The sequence below is a fragment of the Pan paniscus genome, chromosome 11, assembly GCF_029289425.2.
Source record: "Pan paniscus chromosome 11, NHGRI_mPanPan1-v2.0_pri, whole genome shotgun sequence".
In the NCBI taxonomy this organism is placed as follows: Eukaryota; Metazoa; Chordata; class Mammalia; order Primates; family Hominidae; genus Pan; species Pan paniscus.
Genome location: NC_073260.2, coordinates 85,758,740 through 85,783,365, shown reverse-complemented (window position 1 = coordinate 85,783,365; position 24,626 = coordinate 85,758,740). Strand labels below are relative to the sequence as shown.

Below are 24,626 nucleotides of genomic sequence, written 5' to 3'. Positions count from 1 at the left end.
ACAAGCACAGGTACCAGAAGAATCAGAAACATACTTATTTCTATAAGATCTTGTACAAATCTATAAACAGGTCCACCTTCCCTGTCATATTTTCCTTCCTTTTTCACAGGTAATGTAGAAGTATTACAAACTGAATGCCCTTTATTACAGCTCATTTTCCTAATTAAAAAATGTATAGATTATATTTCTTACAATTGGGCTATTCCATGTTGTAAGCTATAATTATAGGATTGATACATTTTACTAAAATATTTGTTCCTGGGATTCAGAAAAATGGATCTACTTCTTGTCAATTGATCTATTCCAGTGCAAGGTGAGATTGCCACTCACCACTGCCCCCATTGGTTTCAGAAGGCAAATCTTTACCTTATCATCAGGTGCCTTGCCTCCCAGGGCTCCAAAATCATTTCACCCAGAATACAGAATGGGTGGGAGGCATTAGTTTACACAGCGAGTCCCTTTCCAACAAATAGTTGGTGCATCAGGAGACTAGATAAAAGCATGTTTCTTTTACAAGAGATCTATTTGCAGAATAATTTCAGAGCCGCAAGAACAGACAGAAGGTTGTCCGGAGATATCCAAAACATTAAAACAAAAAAAAGGTCGGAAGAAATTACAGAATACATGGCTCCAGGGTTCACAAAAAAACACACAAAAAAAACAAACAAAAAGAAAACACGAGAAGATTAAGATGAGGAAAAGAAACAGACATATAAAGCTCTCTGCTTCCCAACTCAAAGTGTGCATTATGTCAATTTTGCACACTAGTTTGTACCGTTTGCCAATTATTTCTCATCCAGTTTCTCAGGAGAAAAATCTCCTAGAGAAGATAATAAAGCTTCAGACTCAGGTTGAATCCTTTGCGTCTTCCTTAATTTCTTCAGCATCCCCTTTCTGAATATCCTGGTTTCTTACATCAGTGATACATCAACTTTCCATTAGAGCATTCCTTTTTATTTGTTGTTGGCTCACAATAAAGTCTGTCCTATCTGTGAATAATTCTAACTGGGCAGCTAACACTGCAGTCTTAAGTTCTTCCCCACATTTTCCCAAAATGGATTGCTGGCACCAACTGTCCGCCCTTGCCATCGAACTACTTTTTCTCCTGACAATTGCTGGCAGGGAAATTCCTGGCAAAAAGCCTGCTTAAAAGGTAGAGGACCAAGGATATATTCTGATCTTTCCTTGGATTGAGCCCCAAAAATTTATAAACTGCTTCAGTGCACTGCTGATGAAAAGCAACAGGGACACACCTGCCTCTTGAGTGCGTTATTGTAGCACTGCTAGAGGTCACCATATGCAGAGAGGCTCCAAGGACTGCCATCAGCCATCCCTCACACTGAGTTATGGAAAGACGTGGACGGCTGGTTTCCTGACATGGCACTCCCTGATGAGGGAGTTATAATTTGGCCTCTATCACACCTGTTCCACTAGTTGAGCAAGTCAGCCAGAGGCAACACATCACACAGCAGCCAGTTTATATCCTCATGTGTGTAGCTATACGTTGAAAAAATGCTGCAGAGCACTTCTGCAAATTTGTGTGAATCTTCCCAGAGCAATAGAAAAAAATCTCTTAAGAGAAGTATATCAACTTGGGGGAAGGCAATATGGATTCTGGCATTTGTGTCACTGCAGTTGCAAAGGGATAGGGCTGATTTTCATCAAGAAATGAAAAATAAGTTGGTTTGTATGGCACTGTAGTTTCAGTCCCTGTTATGCCATAGTAATTTGACTCCCTCCATTTCTTCTAAGTTGTTAAGGCAATCAACCATTCAGCAACCCAAAACCTTTATTCTAGGATACAATCTCTTACCCAAATTCTCACTGACTCTTTGATCTTTCTTCTGAGTAATTTATAGATGTTTAGTTGTGTTTTGCATATTCAGTTTAGAGGGAATCACAGAGATGGGATCAGAACTAGGGCATCCAATATCAGGATATTCTAATAAAGCTAACAATTTGCTCCTTCTAAAGGGAATTCATCCCAGGTTTCCAATTCATCCAAGAGACCATTACCTCCCTCCTCTGAGATCCCAGATTGAGCAAAGAAGGGTGAGGAGAAGCTGAGGAAACAAAAGGAATGACAGCAGAGAAGAAATCAGAAGCTGGAGGAAGAAAAAGAGCTTTCAGATTCTTACTCTATTCTTCCAATTTCTTAATTCACTCTTTTTGGTTTTTCTTTTGTTTATTCCTGACTACTTCATCTCAGGAATATAAATTATCTGTTTATTTGGGATTTTTTTTTTCCTTAAAATCTCCGTGCATACACTAATTTGTCTACCTCAAAAGAGCCTTTCTCGGCCGGGCACGGTGGCTCATGCCTGTAATCCCAGCACTTTGGGAGGCAGAGGCGGGCAGATCACGATCGAGACCATCCTGGCTAACACGGTGAAACCCTGTCTCTACTAAAAGTACATAAAAATTCGCAGGGCATGGTGGCAGGCACCTGCAGTCCCAGCTACTCAGGAGGCCGAGGCAGGAGAATGACATGAAGCCGGGAGGCGGAGCTTGCAGTGAGCCCAGATGGCTCCACGGCACGGCCCTCCAGCCTGGGCAACAGAGTGAGCCTCCGTCTCAGGGAAAAAAAAAAAAAAAGCCTTTCTCTGGCCATTGCAAAGCAGAATTTTCAGAAGTTTACCCATTCTAAACATAATAGAGTGAAATAACCCTTCTAAGAGAAAGACCTGCCAGCAACATTCTGGACTTCCCATATTTTTCTGCCATTAAAACCTATGCTGAATCATATAGGACCTGTGAGCCTGTATTACACATTTTGCTCAATAATAACTCCAAATTTGTAGTAAGGGTTTGAAATTTTCCCCAGGAACCCAATCCTGCTGAGCCAAAGTAGATAATGGGAGACTTTTAAGCAAACAGTCGGGGTCTCTTACCTAATCCAAGAGGCCACATTTTATGTTAAGTGTGTTTTATCACAATAAAATGACTTTTTAAGAAGGTGGACACAAATCTTCCCACAAATTAACAAATAGAAGCACTCACTCAAGAAATCCCATCTTCATCACCAAATTGTTGGGGGGAAAATCAATACCCAAAGAAACATGCCAATTCACAAATACAGAATTAGTTTATTTTATTATCGGGCAAAACAAATAACCTGAATGTATGTGGACAGGCAGAAAGTGGCTACAAAGCTGTAATGAATATTCAGCTCCATTTATATGAAATTAATGTTGCAGTTGTTACACATCATCCTATCTTTAGAAAATAGCAGATGTTCAATTTGCACCAGTAATTACAGTGAGCTTACTCTGATGTTCTGTTTTACATACTTCTGTATCAGGCTTGCTCTGATGTTAAGTTCCTCAGAATTCTTTATCAGGATCTATGGTTGTCCCAATAGGGCATGTCCCAATACCTATGATTAGTCACGTCTTTCAATATTCCTCAGCAAGGCTACATTGAACGCAAGTTCAGTTTCCCCACTGCATGAATCCTCCGGGTTCAGCTGGGTGTGCTTTTCATGTGAGCGCTCACCTTCCCACAGCGATTATGCAAAAACCAAGCCTCTTAACATCATACCTCTGTAAGTGATGTGATTATTTAAAATGAAGTGACTGTTAATTAAAATCATATTCATACAGAGCTTCTATTTGCTGAAAATTTAAAGTTTGGTGGGGGTTTTTGACTTTAAATGTCTCTCATTCGTTCTGAATGTAATAATTTGCTTAATTTTATGTCTTTCTTGGAATTTATTTAATCAATTAGTACCGTGTGTCTGAGTATGTAAAGAGTATGCTAATGACATTTTAGAGGAAATCAAATAGATTAAGAAATTAAAGGGATGCTTCAATACTGTGAATATTGATGACAAATAAGAAAGATAAGTAATCAGAGAGAAAAAAAGGGAAAATGCCTTGGACTAAAAAATAGAAACACCAGAGGCAAATAAGCCATATTTAACGAGGTTAGGTAATATGCGTGTTCTACAGAACTTATTTTAAATATTGTTCTTATATTCAGTCATTTCACCTGGCACAAATATGCCTTTTGTACTAAAGGAAGACGGTTTCCTTCATATTTACACTTTCGCATTATAATCAATGTGTCACCTTTTTTTCAATAAATATGGTTGACCCTCTGTATCGGAAGTCTCTACAAGGCTGACTGTGGGACTTAAGTATGAGCAGATTCTGGTACCCGAGGGGGTCCTGGAACCAATCCCTTGCAGGGAGATGACTGTAAATGTTTTTGAGATTGAAAATATTAATATGTGCTTAAAAATGTGAACGAGGAAATGTGTTAACATCTTCATTGACCATTAAATTTTGGTTGAATAGCATATGCCATGTCTCATCTAATTAATTTGAAATAAGTTCAGATCACAAGAAAAAAGGAAAATTGGTTAAAAGAACAAGACCTGTCTTGAGCAAATACTCCATTTCCCCAGTAATATTACTGCAGTAACAATCTATCTCGAATCACTTTAACTTGGCCCAAATGCCAATTGCTGAAAATTTAATCATTTCCCAATCAGGAATGATGCATTTATCAACCAAATTTCAAATCAGTTATTATTCTCCCCAAACCTAGTTTTGAGAACTTCAGTTTGGGTTTTTCCTAAGAGGATGACTGTCCATTTCAATGTTGAGAAACAATCCAGAAAGAGTGAATGATAACCATCCCCATTCAAAATTTTCTCATCAAATTAGAATTTTAAAATATATTTTAGACTACGTTAATCAGGGAAATATGTCGATTATCACAGAAGTTTGGCATTTTTACATAAAATAATGCTTAGCATTTACAAGAAATATCAATTTTGCATTCAGAAAAAAAATTAATTTAAATAGAATCCAGCCATATACATCTGAAATTTGTTGAAATCAAATGGCTAACCTCCACCAAATTGTGTTTTCAAGCTTTTTTAGAAGTTTTAGTAAATAAATTAAAATTTTTTTTGGCATTTAAATGAGTCGGCAATATTGCTAAACCAAAATGACGAGAGCTACGTAATTAACAATAAATTCAAGACGAATGCTTACTATGCATGAAAAGTTAAATGTTGAGCTGGAGAGAAAAGAAAAATAAATATATATCTGAAAAGCAAACTGAAGTAAGCATGAGGCATTCTGTCCTTGTTTCTGCCCTGTCAGGTGTAGGGCACATCCTCAGGAATCCAGAAAGCTGAGACCTCAGGGTGACTAATTTTCTGCAGGAGGTCAATTTCCTGAAAGATGCTCAGCTGACTCCCAAAGGGATAGAAATAAAATGTACCTGACTAAGTAATTAAACAAAAAAGTTCCCATGTTTAATATGTCAGTTTGTGTTTTATTATACGGAGATAAATATGTTGCTTTTTCATTTGTTTCCATCAGTGCACAATTATAAGTCCACATTTTGAGGACCTTCTGTTTATTTCCTTTTATTGTTTGTTTTTAGCAGAGAATAACAAAAAACAAAATATGGTTCACAGTCTTACCAGTCAGATAACCCTTGTTGACATACAAAATAAATGTATTAATAAACCAACAAAGTATGATCACATACACATTCTTTTTTTTTTTTTTTTTCAGATGGAGTCTTGCTCTGTTGCCCAGGCTGGAGTGCAGTGGTGCAATCTCGGCTCACCACAACCTCTGCCTCCTGGGTTCAAAAGATTCTCCTGCTTCAGCCTCCTGAGTAGCTAGGACTACAGGCACGTGCCACTATGCCCAGCTAATTATTGTATTTTTAGTAGAGACACGGTTTTACCATGTTGGCCAGGCTGGTCTTGAACTCCTGACCTCGTGATCTGCCCGCCTTGGCCTCCCAAAGTTCTGGGATTACAGGTGTGAGCCACCGCACCAGGCACATAAACATTCTTGGTTAGAAAATTGAAATAAGGCCAGGTGCAGTGGCTCACGCCTGTAATCCCAGCCCTTTGGGAGGCTGAGGCGGGTGGATCACGAGGTCAGGAGATCAAGACCATCCTGGCTAACACAGTGAAACCCCGTCTCTACTAAAAAAATACAAAAAATCAGCCGGGTGTGGTGGTGGGCGCCTGTAGTCCCAGCTACTGGGGAGGCTGAGACAGGAGAATGGCGTGAACCCGGGAGGCGGAGCTTGCAGTGAGCTAAGATTGCGCCACTGCACTCCAGCCTGGGCAACAGAGCGAGACTCTGTCTCCAAAAAAAAAAAGGAAAAAGAAAAAAAAAGAAGACTGAAATAAAAGTTAAGCTAAAAAATGATAGCCACTCTTTCACTGAACCCCAAAAGTAACCACTCTTGAAGAAAAGATGAAAATTGTGATCATCTTTTCTTAGTCCGTATTTTCTTTTAGAATAGCCTGCTCATCTTTAGCCACGCTGTGTTGCTCTCTCACCCATTTCCCCAAGGGTGTTGTGTGGTCGCTGTCTCCCATGACACTCAGGCACACCAGCGATGCCGAGGATGGGGGCAGCTTTGTACAGACCTTCCCCTTTGGCTCTGGGTCTGTGTGTGCTCCTGGCACTTCCTCCCTCCTTACCTGGGTTCCTACTCTGGAATCTGAAGCTTGCAGACTGGTTCTCTCCAACTTAAGGGTGAGGGGCAGGGGCATTTAATTAAATGGCTTGTGCCAGGTTCCTTCCATCTGGCCTGCCCTTATCCCATCCAGTGTTGGTGCCCTCAGGCTGCAAAGATCCTCACCAGCCCAGTGCGACTCCTGAGAAAGCTGGCCTGGGCCCCTCACTGGACACCACCCTTCCCCCACCTGCAGCTGTCTCTCCTGCCCGGAGAAGGGAGTGAGAAAGAGATACAGAGAGATACAGAGATACAGAGAGACAGAGAGAGAGAGAGAGAGGTGTGCTATGATTTAGGCTCTGTATTAGGACTGACCAAGGGGACCACATAGGGTTCTCAGCCTCTTTCAAGGCCCAAGGATCCCTCAGAAGACACTTCTTCACTCTACCTTCAATCTTTCATTTGCAAAATTCTCTCTCCAGGTTTGAGTCTCTTTATCTCTAGGTTTGAATCTTCTGATTGATTTTTCTCTCATCTTCTCCCCTTTCAGTACAGAATCACCAAAATATCCTTTTCATGATTTTTTTTAAACCAACTCTTCCTGATTGGTTCAGGATGTGCTTCTACTATATGAAAACTTTTAAATCACCTCTATAAACTGCCTCCACCTTCTTTTCTTGCATTACCTACATTCGGAGACTGTTTAATATCATCTCCTGCACCCTGTACTTTGCATTCTTTTCTCTACGAGAGTGTCCGTGGACACTGGATTAGCAGCAATTCTGAATTAAAGCCACTGCGCCTCAACTCAGCTTCAATCCACATTAATTCTGGATCTCCCACTGACGGTGATATTTGCTGTATAACTGCACTTTCATTCACAGATGCCAAAAGAAGGTTTGGCCAGGAGCTGTGTCCAAATTTACTGTTCTAAATTTGAGACAGAGGGTTTGATGATAAGATGAAAATATGGAACAAGACAGCGCTGAATTTTTAAAATTGTGACTTCCACAGAGTCCAAAATGTGTGGCTGGCTGCTGTATGTTTGGGATAAAATACGTAATTAGCTCTTATATATACATAAATAACTCTCAGAGGCATTAATTCTATCTTTATTTAGCCCATGTCAGTATGAGTAAACAGTGACGTTTACACACGTTGCCTACTATGCCTCCATTTTCCCATATGTCTTCATGAAAATAAAATGTGATAAATGTAAAACATTTCAGACAGTGCTTCACATGTAAGCATTTACTCAGTACGTTTCCTCTCTTTTTTCTCCTTTTCTGTGTGAATTCTCTTTCCATTCCAAGTCTGGCTGGATGAAGATTATTTTCAGAAAATGGGACTTGGAGCTATAATGTCACTGAACGCAAATACAATTTGAAGAAAAATTTTCCTTTGCCATTTTAGGTAAAGCAACAGAATCATGTCTGGAAGCTGCAGGTGGATCTGAAGCTTGTCTGAGAGCAGGCGGAGGCGGCCGTGTCGGATGGATGGTGAGTTTGTGCGAACGGGGCCTGCCCAAATGCTCCACCTTTATTAGTATCTCCCAGGAGCCCCGCCTGCATGACGCCTTTTTTTCTGGTTACAAATCTCTTAGTAGATTTATTCCCCCTTACACACCTTTCCAAAGGGATTTTATGGCCTTCACAGTTTACCTTTCTGCCATTTAACACTATAGCTTTAAAATAATTATTTGTATCACTTATCCAAAATATATGTTATTTCAGTATCTTAAGCTTTGAACTCGCAGGTCTAAGACTGAAACCCACGGCCTACACTGGCTCCTTCTAAAAGCTAATGATTGCATTCTGTTCCATCTTCACTTAAAATTCACAGAGAGAATGTAGCTCCCCATGATAATGGCTGAGGTACATGAAATATTACTGTTTAGAAACAAATGGCCTCACATGGAGGGGATAATGGTAGACAAAGAGAAGCATTTGGGTGAATCGTTTATACAGATAATGTAGCAAATTTTGTTCAGAGAATAATTTATGGGTACATATGTGGATTAATTTCAAAAGGAATCTATTTTCTGCAAATATTTATTTTGAAGTTACGTGTTGAGGCTTATTAATCATTAATATGGCACAAAAGAACGTGGAAAACAGTGGACTTGTCTGGCTAGGTGTCAGGCACTCCGCCTTAGTCTGCTGAGGCTGCCATAACAAAATACTGCAGACTGGGAGGTTTAAATAATAGACACTTATTCTCGCACAGCTCTGGAGGCTGGGAAGGCCAAGACCAGGGTGCCAGATGAGGGCTTTCTTCCTGGCTTGTGGACGACCACCTTCTCACTGTGTCCTCACATGGCAGTGCTCTCTCTCTCTCTCTCCCCCTCTCTTCCTATAAGACCACCATCCTACAGGATTAGGGCCCTACTCTTATGACCTTATTTAACCTTAATTACTTCCTGAAAGGCCCTGTCTTCAGATATAGTCACATTCAGGGTTAAGGCTTCAACATATAAATTCTGGAGGAACAGAATTCTGTCCATACAGCACTCCATGTGAATGACTTTTCTGAGAAAAATATCAAAAAAGACAAAAACTAAGTACTGTGTCTATAAAAACAAATATCAAAATCTGTTTCTCAGTGCAAACTTTCTGAAGTTAGGCTTTACAAAAGAATCACTTTCCCATTAATAATGGTCATTACTGTTGGTTAATACTCTTGAAAACTAATCTTACCCAATTTGACTTACTGAAGGCAATTTTGAGATAAAATCTCATCCATCTTTGAGCAATAAACTAGAAGCAAACAAATATAAGTGAAAAGCTAATTTAGCTTATACAAATTGAAAAGTAATATAAACTGTCTCTTGCTGATCAAAGCGGTACCTACGTATTTTACTGGTACATATGTGCCAGAAAAATACATATATGTATTACATGTCTATCATGACTCTGTATTTTCACTCCAATCATGACTTTCACAGAGGCTAATTGTGTTTTATATTTGTATACACTATGATGTACTTCTCATCAAAATTAGGAAAAAACCTACTAAATCCTCAAGTCTACACAAAGAATTCCAAATTGTTCTGAGAAATATTATCTTTTAGTTGATATTATTTTCAAATATCAGAATCTTCAGTAGCCATTTAACAATGATCCTCATAAGTTGTGAGTAATTTTAGTCTGAATCACCATGAAATGAAGGATGAGAGTGCTGCCTGTTTGAGCAGCACTGCAAATATGATCAGGCTGCCTGAATCACAGCCACGGCATGGCTGACTAACCTACCATGTTCGATTTTCTAAGCAGCATGCCTAGCAAAGAGGTTTTAAATTTACTTCTAAAATGATGCTGTCTCTACTTTGGGGTAGTTTAAAAAATTATAGATACATGGAAAAATACCAATATACAATGATACCTGGTAGAGATAATGTTTTTAATGAAATGCCCAAGAACTGGCTACAGTGCCGGTCTCAGTTATGTGACACCACATATCAACTTTCTAACACATGTCAGAAAATGGTGCAGGTTGATTATTTATACTGATCTTATTATTTGTTAGAAACATAACCATAAACAGCTGGCCTGCATTTTTTCTTCTATTTCTATATATTGTCTATCTTTCTATGTATACATAATCTACCTATTTATCTATATGTATGTATGTATAGATGTATTTATCTATCTATCTATCTCTCATCTATACATAATAACTCTCCTTCTTAGAGTGAACCATGTGGAACTTCCAACCCTTCTTTCCTGTACTCCTGAATGCCTTCAGCACCTCTCCCCAGGAAAGAGAAATATAAAGCCACTGCTTCTGCTTTTCCCACACTCACTAACTTTAAACCTTTTACGATTTGACTTTTTTCCTCACAATTCTGATACTGATGTTGCAGTGATCACCAATATCACTCCAACAAGCCTGACCCCTTTTCCTCAGTTCTCAGTCTCCACTGCCCTTGGTTTACAAGACCCCAAAACTCCGAGCACTCCCTCTCTGGTTCCATCTCCCACACCCTTCCCACGTGTTTGCTGACTTCCAGTCACAATGAACCTTTTTATTCCCCTAAATCTCTCAAGCTGGTCCCTGTTTCCAAGGCTTTCCTCTTCCTGTCTCTTGTGTCATAATGTTCCTCCCCCAGATCTTCTCTGTTTGGCTCCTTCTACCACTCAATTTTCAGACTGAGTATCACTTCTTCAGTTTGACCTTCTCTGTTCCGTCCCCCTAGGATTACTGTCCCTTCAAGCCCCCATCCATTCACTCTACATCATGACTCCTTTTATAATTGCTGTTGCAATTGTTGAATAGTTGTTTATGGACCATCTCTCACCATTATCTTCTCTCATGGTATGCTCTGAACCCCCAGTGCCTAGCACAATGCCTGGTACCTTGTGGGTTATAAGATATAATTAAACTAAGGTTCGTAAAATTGTAGCTGCTATCTTCCACCTTCGTCTCCAGATGTGCTTACTTAGTAAACCCAGTGAATATCTAACTGGAATTCTAGATGGTGTGTGGATGATTCAGAACTTACTCTTCTAAACATTTCTCCCCTATACCTCAGAATGCCTACATGGTCCTATTTATAACTCTGGAGTACATTTTTGAGTTTCTAAATAGATGTAAAAATCGGAATTCTGGGATTTTGGAATCAAAGCGTTCTTGGGACCTCTTTACCCAAGGCTCCTCCGGGCTAGCTCCTCCCACCACAGTAATCCCATAAGGCAGTTATTCTTTACCATTTTACAGATTAGCAAGTGAGCTCACCAAGGTTCCACCAGGCTGACTTCTCCTATGATTCAATTTTCAGATCAGACGCCACCTTTCAGTATGGCCTGCTCAGAGTTGAGCAGCCTGTCAATGACAGAGCTGGATTCTCACCCAGATCTGCCTAACCTCAGGTTCCTAACTATTTTAAGATAAAATCACTCAGAAGATCTTGGGGGTTAATAATAAAGACTCTGGAACCACTCACTAAAGGTGGGACTTTGGACAAAAATCCTTCAGTGCCTCAGTTTCCTCATCCATAAAATTATGAAAATAGTATATATTTCAGTGATGGTGTGAGGAACAGTGCCTGACACATAGTACACACAAAGTGTTTATTATCATTATTTTTAATTACTTACATATTTTTTATTGTTTTAGAGACAGGGTTTAATTCTATCACCCAGGCTGGAATGCAGCAACACAATCATACCTCAGTGCAGCTTTGAACTCCTGGGCTTAAGCTATCCTTCCGCATTAGCCTCCTGAGCAGCTGGGACTACAGGTGCGTGCCACTATGCCCAGCTAATTTTAATTTTTTGTTGTTGTTCTTGAGATGAGGTCTTGCTATGTTGCCCTGGTTGGTCTAAGACTCCTGACCTCGGAGTTCGAGACCAGCCTGGCCAATATGGTGAAACCACATCTCTACTAAAAATACAAAAATTAGCTGGGCGTGGTGGCGCATGCCTGTAGTCCCAGCTACTCGGGAGGCTGAGGCAGGAGAATCGCTTGAACCCGGGAGGCAGAGGTTGCGGTGAGCCAAGATCGCACCACTGCACTCCAGCCTGGGCATCACAGGGAGACTCCGTCTCAAAAAACAAAACAAATGAAACTCCTGACCTCAAGCACTCCTCCCATTTTGGTTTCTGAAAGCATGGGACTACAGGCATGAGCAATCCTAACAGCCTATGTATTTATGTACATGAATGTGTCCTTGTAAAAATTCAAATATCTAAATATATGGAATAAAATGAGTAAGTCATCTTTTGCCAATCTGTTCTCCTCCCTAGAATAACCAGATCAGTGAATGCACTTTGAGTTCTTTAACATTATATTCACACGTATTTTATTTTTGCACAGTGCACATGTTTTCTCCAACTTCTTTTTTCACTTAAATGATATATGTCATGGAAATCTTTCTATGAATTTGGGTCTCACTAATACTTTTTAAGATCGAACTGCAAGGCAGCAGCGAGACTAGGGGAGGAGCGCCCGCCATTGCTGAGGCTTGAGTAGGTAAACAAAGCGGCCAGGAAGCTCAAACTGGGTAGAGCCCACCACAGCTCAAGGAGGCCTGCCTGCCTCTGTAGACTCCACCTCTGGGGGCAGGGCATAGCTGAATAAAAGGCAGCAGAAACTTCTACAGACTTAAACGTCTCTGTCTGACAGCTTTGAAGAGAGTAGTGGTTCTCCCAGCACGGAATTTGAGATCTGAGAATGGACAGACTGCCTCCACAAGTGGGTCCCTGACCCCCGAGTAGCCTAACTGGGAGGCACCTCCAAGTAGGGGCAGACTGACACCTCATACGGCAGGGTGCCCCTCTGAGACGAAGCTTCCATAGGAACGACCAGGCAGCAACATTTGCTGTTCTGCAACATTTGCTGTTGTGCAGCCTCTGCTGGTGATACCCAGGCAAACAGGGTGTGGACTGGACCTCCAGCAAACTCCAATAGACCTGCATCTGAGGGTCCTGACTGTTAGAAGAAAAACTAACAAACAGAAAGGACATCCACACCAAAACCCCATCTGTACGTCACCATCAGCAAAGACCAAAGGTAGATAAAACCACAAAGATGGGGAGAAACCAGAACAGAAAAGCTGAAAATTCTAAAAATCAGAGCACCTCTTATCCTTCAAAGGAATGCAGCTCCTCGTCAGCAACAGAACAAAGCGGGACGGAGAATGACTTTGATGAGTTGAGAGAAGAAAGTTTCAGACGATCTGTGTACATGTACCCTAAAACTTAAAGTATAATAAAAAAAAAAGAAAAGAAAAAAGAAGGCTTCAGACGATCTATAATAACAAACTTCTCTGAGCTAAAGGAGGATGTTCGAACCCACCGCAAAGAAGCTAAAAACCTTGATAAAAGATTACACGAATGGCTAACTAGAATAAACAGTGTAGAGAAGTCCTTAAATAACCTGATGGAGCTGAAACCATGGCAAAAGAACTACGTGACGCATGTACGAGCTTCAGTAGCTGATTTGATCAACTGGAAGAAAGGGTATCAGTGACTGAAGATCAAATGAATGAAATGAAGCGAGAAGAGAAGTTTAGAGAAAAAAGAGTAAAAAGAAACGAACAAAGCCTCCAAGAAATATGGGACTATGTGAAAAGACCAAATCTACATCTGATTGGTGTACCTGAAAGTGACGGGGAGAAAGGAACCAAGTTGGAAAACACTCTGCAGGATATTATCCAGGAGAACTTCCCCAACCTAGCAAGGCAGACCAACATTCAGATTCAGGAAATACAGAGAATGCCACAAAGATACTCCTCGAGAAGACCAACTCCAAAACACATAATTGTCAGATTCACCAAATTTGAAATGAAGGAAAAATTATTAAGGGCAGCCAGAGAGAAAGGTCGCGTTACCCACAAAGGGAAGCCCATCAGACTAACAGCGGATCTCTCGGCAGAAACTCTGCAAGCCAGAAGAGGTGGCGGCCAATATTCAACATTCTTAAAGAAAAGAATTTTCAACCCAGAATTTCATAACCAGCCAAACTAAGCTTCATAAGTGAGGGAGAAATAAAATCCTTTACAGACAAGCAAATGCTGAGAGATTCTGTCACCACCAGACCTGCCTTACAAGAGCTCCTGAAGGAAGCATTAAACATGGAAAGGAACCACCGGTACCAGCCACTGCAAAAATACGCCAAATTTTTAAGACCATTGATGCCAGGAAGAAACTGCATCAACTAACGAGCAAAATAACCAGCTAACATCATAATGATAGGATCAAATTCACACATAACAATATTAACCTTAAATGTAAATGGGCTAAATGCTCCAATTAAAAGACACAGACTGGCAAATTGGATAAAGAGTCAAGAACCATCAGTGTGCTGTATTCAGGAAACCCATCTCACCTGCAGAGACACACATAGGCTCAAAATAAAGGGATGGAGGAAGATCTGCCAAGCAATGGAAAATAAAAAAAAAAGCAGAGGTTGCAATCCTAGTCTCGGATAAAACAGACTTTAAACCAACAAAGATCAAAAGAGACAAAGAAGGCCATTACATAATGGTAAAGGGATCAATTCAACAAGAACAGCTAACTATCCTAAACATATATGCACCCAATACAGGAGCACCCAGATTCATAAAGCAAGTCCTTAGAGACTTACAGAGACTTAGACTCCCACACAATAATAATGGGAGACTTTAACACACCACTGTCAACATTAGACAGATCAACGAGACAGAAAGTTAAAAAGGATATCCAGGAATTGAACTCAGCTCTGCACCAAGCAGACCTAATAGACATCTACAGAACTCTCCACCCCAAATCAATAGAATATATTGTTCTCAGCACCACATCGCACTTATTCCAAAACTGACCAGATAGTTTGAAGTAAAGTACTCCTCAGCAAATGTAAAAGAACAGAAATTATAACAAACTGTCTCTCAGACCACAGTGCAATCAAACTATAACTCAGGATTAAGAAACTCACTGAAAACCGCTCAACTGCACGGAAACTGAACAACCTGCTCCTGAATGACTACTGGGTACATTGAGAAATGAAGGCAGAAATAAAGATGTTCTTTGACACCAATGAGAACAAAGACACAAAATGCCAGAATCTCTGGGACACATTTAAAGCAGTGTGTAGAGGGAAATTTATAGCACTAAATGCCCACAAAAGAAAGCAGGAAAGATCTAAAATTGACACCCTAACATCACAATTGAAACAACCAGAGAAGCAAGAGCAAACACATTCAAAAGCTAGCAGAAGTCAAGAAATAACTAAGATCAGAACAGAACTAAAGGAGATGGAGACACAAAAAAATCCTTCAAAAAATCAATGAATCCAAGAGCTGGTTTTTTGAAAAGATCAACAAAACTGACAGACCGGTAGCAAAACTAATAAAGAAGAAAAGAGAGAAGAATCAAATAGATGCAATAAAAATGATAAAGGGGGTATCACCGCCAATCCCACAGAGATACAAACTACCATCAGAGAATACTATAAACACCTCTATGCAAATAAACTAGAAAATCTAGAAGAAATGGATAAATTCCTCAACACATACATCCTCCCAAGACTAAACCAGGAAGAAGTTGAATCCCTGAATAGACCAATAACAGGCTCTAAAATGGAGGCAATAATTAATAGCCTACCAACCAAAACAAGTCCAGGACCAGATGGATTCAGAGCCAAATTCTTCCAGAGGTACAAGGAGGAGCTGATACCATTCCTTCTGAAACTATTCCAATCAATAGAAAAAGAGGGAATCCTCCCTAACTCATTTTATGAGGCCAGCATCATCCTGATACCAAAGCCTGGCAGAGACACAACAAAAAAAGCGAATTTTAGACCAATAACCGTGATGAACATCACTGCAAATAGCCTCAATAAAATACTGGCAAACCAAATCCAGCAACACATCAAAAAGCTTATACACCATGATCAAGTGGGCCTCATCCCTGGGATGCAAGGCTGATTCAACATACACAAATCAATAAACGTAATCCAGCATATAAACAGAACCAATGACAAAAACCTCATGATTCTCTCAATAGATGCAGAAAAGGCCTTTGACAAAATTCAACAACCGTCATGCTAAAAACTCTCAATAAATTCCGTATTGATGGGACCTATCTCAAAATAATAAGAGCTATTTATGACAAACACACAGCCAATATCATACTGGATGGGCAAAAACTGGAAGCATTCCCTTTGAAAACTGGCATAAGACAGGGATGCCCTCTCTCACCACTCCTATTCAACATAGTGTTGGAAGTTCTGGCTAGGGCAATCAGGCAGGAGAAAGAAATAAAGAGTATTCAGTTAGGAAAAGAGGAAGTCAAATTGTCCCTGTTTGCAGATGACATGATTGTATATTTAGAAAACCCCATTGTCTCAGCCCAAAATCTCCTTAAGCTGATAAACAACTTCAGCAAAGTCTCAGGATACAAAATCAATGTACAAAAATCACAAGCATTCTTATACACCAATAACAGACAAACAGAGAGCCAAATCATGAGTGAACTCCCATTCACAATTGCTTCAAAGAGAATAAAATACCTAGGAATCCAACTTACAAGGGATGTGAAGGACCTCTTCAAGGAGAACTACAAACCACTGCTCAACCAAATAAAAGAGGACACAAACAAATGGAAGAACATTCCATGCTCATGGATAAGAAGAATCAATATCGTGAAAATGGCCATACTGCCCAAGGTAATTTACAGATTCAATGCCATCCCCACCAAGCTACCAATGACTTTCTTCACAGAATTGGAAAAAACTACTTTAAAGTTCATCTGGAACCAAAAAAGAGCCCGCATTGATAAGACAATACTAAGCCAAAAGAACAAAGCTGGAGGCATCACGCTACCTGACTTCAAACTATACTACAAGGCTACAGTAACCAAAACAGCATGGTACTGGTACCAAAACAGAGATATAGACCAATGGAACAGAACAGAGCCCTCAGAAATAATGCCGCATATCTACAACCATCTGATCTTTGACATACCTGACAAAAACAAGAAATGGGGAAAGGATTCCCTATTTAATAAATGGTGCTGGGAAAACTGGCTAGCCATATGTAGAAAGCTGAAACTGGATCCCTTCCTTATATCTTATATAAAAATTAATGCAAGATGGATTAAAGACTTAAATGTTAGACCTAAAACCATAAAAACCTTAGAAGAAAACCTAGGCAATACCACTCAGGACATAGGCGTGGGCAAGGACTTCATGTCTAAAACACCAAAAGCAATGGCAACTAAAGCCAAAATTGACAAATGGGATCTAATTAAACTAAAGAACTTCTGCATAGTGAAAGAAACTACCATCAGAGTGAACAGGCAACCTACAGAATGGGAGAAAATTTTTGCAATCTACCCATCTGACAAAGGGCTAATATCCAGAATCCACAAAGAATTTAAACAAATTTACAAGAAAGAATCAAACAACCCCATCAGAAAGTGTGCAAAGGATATGAACAGACACTTCTCAAAAGAAGACATTTATGCAGCCAACAGACACATGAAAAAATGCCCATCATCACTGGCCATCAGAGAAATGCAAATCAAAACCACAATGAGATACCATCTCACGCCAGTTAGAATGGTGATCATTAAAAAGTCAGGAAACAACAGGTGCTGGAGAGGATGTGGAGAAATAGGACCACTTTTACACTGTTGGTGGGACTGTAAACTAGTTCAACCATTGTGGAAGACAGTGTGGCGATTCCTCAAGGATCTAGAACCAGAAATACCATTTGACCCAGTCATCCCATTACTGGGTATATACCCAGAGGATTATAAATCATGCTGCTATAAAGACACATGCACGTGTGTTACTGCGACACTATTCGCAATAGCAAAGACTTGGAACCAACCCAAATGTCCATCAATGACAGAATGGATTAAGAAAATGTGGCACATATACACCATGGAATACAATGCAGCCATAAAAAATGATGAGTTCATGTCCTTTGTAGGGACATGGATGAAGCTGGAAACCATCATTCTGAGCAAACTAACACAAGGACAGAAAACCAAACACCGCATGTTCGCACTCACAGGTGGGAATTGAATAATGAGAACACTTGGACACAGGATGGGGAACATCACACACTGGGGCCTGTCGTGGGGTGGTGGGAGGAGGGATAGCATTAGGAGATATACCTGATGTAAATGAGGAGTTAATGGGTGCGGCACACCAACACGGCACATGTATACATATGTAACAAACCTGCACGTTGTACACATGTACCCTAGAACTTAAAGTATATAAAAAAAAAAGATCTGCATAGTTTTGGATGGTATATATTTAACATGATCTTCCTGTTCTAGATAGATAAACCTCTAGATATTAGAGAGTTGTCAATCTTCACTCTTATAAACAATGCTGCAACCCAGTAAATATGAGTAAGATTTACGCTTATTTATGTCTATTTCAGAATAACTTTCTAGGGATATAGTACACTCAGCAGCCCTCCATATCCATGGGTTCTGCACTCATGAATCCAACTGTGATTAAAAATAGTGGGGAAAAAATGGATGGCTGTGACTTTGTTGAACATGCACAACCATTTTTTTCTTGTCATTATTCTTTAAACAATATAGTAGAACGACTATTTTTACAGCATTTGCATCGTATTATTAGTAATCTGGAGATGATTTAAGTATACAGGAGGCTGTACAAAGGTTCCATACAAAACTACACCATTTTATATAAGGGACTTGGGCATCCATGAATGTTGGTATCTTTGCGGGTGGGGGGCTCCTGGAATGAATCTCCCGCAGATATCCAGGGATGACTGTATTTCTAGTCCACAAGGTTGCTCACCATTGAGTAACTTCTTTTTACCTGCACATGGAGGTGTATTTTAAGTGTCCATTCAAATCAGTGATTGATGAGAATACACAGTGTATTTTTCCTCTAGGCCACAGAAACTAATTTCTGAAATGAATTTTTTTTAACTAATTGACTTTTTGCTAGTTTTTGAATAGCCCAAAGGAAATGGGATTATATTCTCAAATTCAAATCATCATCATCATCATCATAGCTTATGTTTTTGAGCACTTCCCACATACTTCCTTAAGCCCTTTGCTCAGAGATGGTCAGTATTTCATTGTCATGACAACCATAATCACCTTCACCCAAATTTGTCTGAAATGCACGACTGATTCCCAAGTTTATATAGAAATATTGATATTTTCTTTTTTTTCTTTTTTTCTTTTTTTGAGACAGTCTCGCTCTTTGCCCAGGTTGGAGTGCAGTGGTGGGATCTCAGCTCACTGCAACCTCCGCCTCCTGGGTTCAAGAGATTCTCCTGCCTTAGCCTCCCGAGTAGCTGGGATTATAGATGCCTGCCACCACGCCCAGCTAATTTTTGTATTTTTAGTAGAGACTGGGTTTCACCATGTTGGCCAGGCTGGTCTAGAACTACTAAGTTCAGATGATCCACCCGCCTTGGCCTCCCAAAGTGCTGCGATTACAGGCATGAGCCACTGCACCTGGCCCTGATTTTCATTACTTTTCTTTCAGATTAGTTTATAGATTTTTAGATTTGAGGCTTTAGAAGAAAATTCCTTAGTTTAGTATAGTAGAACTATTTTCCTGTATTTTATTTAAAGCTTAATAATACAAATTTTAGAAGTACAAATATATTTTATTATATTCTTTATCTCTTTATCTTTTTTATTTGTAAGATAAAAGTAAAGATTTATCTCACAAATAAATGTTTATAAAAAATGAGATAGCAAAAGCAATTATTTTAGCCTGCCTAGGAGATTTTAAAATTGGTTCCACAGGTCTGTAAGTATAAACACAAACAATTTTCTATAGACAAATTTTAAAGTATAATTTGAAGTACATCAGAAATACAGTCATCTCCCCTTATCTGCAGTTTCGCTCGCTTTCCATAGTTTCAATTACCCGTGGTTAATCACAGCCTGAAAATATTAAATAGAAAATTTCAGAAATAAGCAATTCATAAGTTTTAAATTGCTCACTATCCTGAGTAATGTGATGAAAACGCATGTCACCCTGCTCTGTCCTACATGGGACGTGAATCATCCCTTTGTCCAGCATATCCACGCCCTATAAGCTACCCACCTATTAGTCACTTAAGTAGCCCTCTGGGTTATCAGGTGGGTTGTCGTGGTATCACAGTGCTTGTGTTCAAATCACTTTTATTTCAATCAATAACGGCTCCAAAGTGCACAAGTAGTGAAGCTGGCATATTGCTACAATTTTCTATTTTATTAGTGGTTCTTGCGTTAATCTCTGTGCCTCATTTATAAAAGCAACTTCATCACAGGTGTGTATGTATAAGAAAAAACACAGTACATATAGGGTTCAGCACTGTTTGCAGTTTCTGGCATCCACCAGGGATTTGGGGACTACTGCAGTCACTTTCTCTCAAAGTATCACCTCCATTTCTCACATCTGAGGTGTCACCATCAAAATACTGATTGTTTTGGGCCTACAAGCCTTTTAAAGTTCATTATTAAAGTTTAAATAGCCTTTCATGGGGATTCTTATCAGTTAGTGCCTTTTTCATTCATTTGTCCAGGATGTTTATTAAACCAGAACACCGGCACTCCCTGGACTAGGAAACAAGGAGCGCACAGGCTGGGGCCCAGAGAGTTTACACAACTCCTGAGGACAACCGACTCAGACGGGGTCCGAAGAAATTCAGATCGGTGAACGGGTGAACCACACAGAGAACTAGAAAAGACTACGTCGGCCCACTTCACCATTTTGCCCTGAGATGGTTCTGTGGACTTAACAAGAAAAGGAAAAGGATAAAGCCTGTGCCAGAAGAAGTGGTTCAGGAGGTAAGGGTTTCTAAGATAGTGTATGGCTTTACAATGTATAGCTCTCTCCTCCAAGTACATTTCAGAGAAAAATCCTGAGCAATAAAAAACCTTGAGCAAGCTGAAAGCAATAAAAATGTACTGGAGTGTGATAAAAAGGACATTTTGCCAATTTATAATTACACTCGTAACATATGAGCTGTTTCATACAAGTTGCGCTTGCTAGGAGTCAGGTCTGTGGGTGTATGTAATCTTTCCTCTCTATACTTCTGCATAAGCCTATTTTTCTTCAAAATTTTATAGCTGTTTGTGTAGTGACTCCAAATAAAAACAGTGAAAATACACTGATTATTTTTCAACTCTAAATACTCACTTTAAGTATAGCTGAAGAATGAAAGGATATAATCCTCCTATTGGTCCCTTGTTGCTAAGAAGCATTTCCGTTGCAGATTTTGAGTATTACATTCATTGAAAAAGTCTTATGCATATTTTATGGCATAGTTATTTTTATTGTGGTAAGAAACTTAACATGAAATCTATCATCTTAAACAATACAGTACCATTAACTATAGGCACAGTTTTGTACAGCAGATCGCTAGAACTTGCTTAACTGAAATTTATGCCGAAAGAGATAGCAAGTGTTGGCAAGGATGTGAAAAAAAGGAACCCCTTTTGCACCATTGGTGATTCCCTTGTAAATGGTGCAGCTGCAATGGAACACATTATGGCAAATCCTCAAAAGATTAAAAATAGAACTATCATATGATCCAGCAATCTTACTTTCGGGTATATACACCCCCCAATATAAAATGAAGATGTTAAAGAAATATTGGCTCTCCTATGTTCACTGCAGCATTATCCACAACAGCCAAGATGTGGAAATAACCCAAATGTCCACTGATGAGTGGAATGGATAAACAAAATATGGTATAATTTTTAAAATCACAAACTGAGTTGGTCTAATGTCTTAATATTGGCATGTCATTTTCAGCTTGACATTCACACCTTGAAGATTCAGTTAAACACAGAATAGCAATCTGCATCTTTAATATCATCTCGGTGGGGCTCAGACTTTCCTGTCACTGAACTTTCTGTAGGTCCTCAGTGCTGTGAGGAGCTTAGAGGCCCAATAGCAACCTGTCCTCTGGGATTCCGTCTTCCAAGTTGGAGCAACTGGGAGAACAACAGGGGCCACTGGAACTGTCCAACAGAGTCCTGCAGCTGCAGGACAGCCATGGGGTAGATGGAGGACAGTCAGAATTCTCTGCTGCTTTCATTTCCCACAGAGCTGTTGTCCCCGTCTTCCTCCCCACAGTCAGTGCTGTGGGCTCACTTTGCAAACCACACAAGGACCGGCCTGTGAGAAACTTCCAGCAGAAAATGCTGCCACCCTGAGAAACCAGGACTTTCCAGAATCTTTCTGTCCACATGTCACCTACTTATAAACTGAGGGAGGCAGTGCTGGATTCTGTGGTGAGGCAGGGTTGGGGGGAAGGGTTTTTAACTTGGAAGATCTAAATAAACCAGAGTTCAAGACCTGTCACAATTCCAAGTATGATGTAAATCACTCATCCCCCTTGAATTTCCCATCTTCATTTGCAAAATGGAGGTAATGGTGATTACTCCTAGGATCTTATCTGAGGGAAGATGTATAGATATCAGTAAACATAATGCACTGTGGAAAATTCAAATGATTTCCACTTCAAGTACACTTTGGGATGAAGCAAGGTTGAAAGAAAATAAGGAAGACAAGGTTTTGTTTTTGTTTCTTGGGTCTTGCTCTAATAAATTCACAAAGGAGTTTGAAAGGTGATAGCAGCTGGGTGTTTCATAGCCAACAGGCCTACACATACCACAGAAACCACACAGCAAAATGTAAATTTTAAAATATGTTCCCTTCTTTTTAACTTTCAGCAAGCTTAACAGATTTCAAAATTACACTAAAACTCTTCCAGAGTTAAATGTTGTTTTTCCACTCTGGAAAAGGGAAATTAGATTGAAAAATAGCATATTAAAAAATAGGTAATAATGGAAGAAAACGCATTGGGTGGGAGGCTCTAACTACATACACTGTGAAAACGGAAGATGTTTTCCTACTCTGTCTTTCTAGAAGAGTTGTGTCTGGTCCTACTCAAGTCTGCAGAGGGTCAGTTTCCTGTTCACTTGCTCACAGCAGCTTGCAGTCCTTCTCAGTCCCAGCTTCTAATTTTATTCATTTTCACCCCAATGTAGAATTTGCTTCTCACAGTACTCATCAACGTAAGCCACAGTTCAGTCTTCCTGATATTTTATTGTGCAATGTATATTAAATACTGTATTACATTTTAAAATACGAGTTATGAGATGTTAGTCACATTCATTAATCTGCATGTGAAAGTACAACTAAAATGTGGGCACGGTGAGTCCCTGGGGCCGCAGTTCTCAGGGTTTATTGAGCACATGATTTCTTTCAAGGTGAATGTGATTTGACTTATAAAATTTTGCTGTTTTTATAAAGGACAATCAGACTTCTCTGTATTATTTGGCATCACTGCAGGGTTCAGACTTTGAATGAAGGTAGAAAATTAGCCTTCAGCATACAAAGTAAAATGTCAATAATAAGAAGTAAGTGGTTACTAAAGCTAAAATCAGGAGGAAAAAAGCAGAAAGCAAAACCAAAGCAAATTCAATCCCAAAGCAAGTGTAAATGGGAAAATAAATTAAAAATTAAATTTTAAAATGACATAGCAAATTACAAATAGAAAGAAATGAGTCTAGTCGAGTTCTGCAGCCTCCAGCCTGGAGAAGGGTGGGGTGAGATGAAAACATTCAGACTTCCTTCCTTCCCTCCCTCCCTCCCCCACTCCCCTCTCCCACTCCTCCCTTCTCCCTCCCCCTTCCCCCGTCCCCCCTTCTGCCCCTTCCTCCCTTCCTTCCTTCCTTCTGGTGTGAACTGCACCAGCACCCTGCCCCTCGCCCCTCTCGCCTGCATCTCCTTTTCATCCTTTCTCCCTCTCTCGGTTGGTTCTCTGTTTGTGATAGTGTTTTAGGACCAACCACTTGGGTTCAGATTTCTTTAGAGGACAAAATGCCAGAGGGACTAGAAAGGAGCAGGGGGTTCCTATGACTCAGAGGGAGAAGAACTTCGGCCTGGAACTAAGTCTCCTGCCCCTTCTGCATGAAAGTGCCCTGGAGTCCTCAGCTGAGCAAATCCATATTCCTTTAAAAGGCAGGAAATGCATTTTGCCCAGAACTAAACTCGTCCTCACTGATAAATTCCAAACCTGAGGGGGAACAGCTGCGCCTGATCATCGCCCTCACTCCCACCAGGGAGACAGAATCCATAGAATCCACAGCATGCCAAACAGTTTGGGATTAATGTTTCTGTGTGGAACCCTGAAGAGAGACACGTTCTGGGCTGGGATGGCAGCAAAACCACATCACTCCAGAATTCCAATCAGAGACCCGAGAGCAGCCATTCCCCCAGGCCTCTCATCCCTATCATCCCCGGACATGTCCTCAAATCCTATGCCGTTGATCCTCAGGTCAATCTGTCCTTTTCCGGGCTCTCTACACTCCCATCCGCCCATGCACTCCCCACTACTCTTCTTCCTTCCCCACAGTTTTTTTTCTGTGCACTCTTTGACCCTCATAAAGAAGGGAAGGGAAAAGGAGGGGAGGGGAAGGGAAGAGAGGGAAGGGAAAAAGAAGAGAGGGAAGGGGGATGAGGTTGAGGGGAGGAAAGAAGGAAGAAAAAAGACTACTTTAATCTTATCTGAGAATATTCTGGTGTAGCCTAGAAATTGAGACTGGCTCCCCAGGTGGGCAGCCCAAGGTTTCTGGTACAGGCTCTGCTTGTGTGACATGAGCTCATTACTGAGCCTCTCTAAAGTTGTATTTCTTCATCCCAAGTTAATGATGAAAAAGTAAATAATAGAATGCAGCTAAAATTCTAAAAATCTCACC

At 40.1% G+C, this 24,626-nt stretch overlaps 1 protein-coding gene and 1 long non-coding RNA gene across 11 annotated transcripts in view; one reads left to right on the top strand and one right to left on the bottom strand.

Moving 5' to 3' along the window:
* Positions 1-24,626, bottom strand: part of LOC117977962 (contactin-associated protein-like 3) — a 238,102-nt gene that overhangs the window by 132,848 nt on the left and 80,628 nt on the right. The window lies entirely within an intron of this gene.
* Positions 7,698-24,626, top strand: part of LOC117977963 (uncharacterized) — a 50,056-nt gene continuing 33,127 nt past the window's right edge. The window contains exons 1-2 of the long non-coding RNA XR_004669052.3: positions 7,698-7,940; positions 20,438-20,702. This is a non-coding gene — a long non-coding RNA (uncharacterized LOC117977963). The remainder of the gene's footprint in view (positions 7,941-20,437; positions 20,703-24,626) is intronic.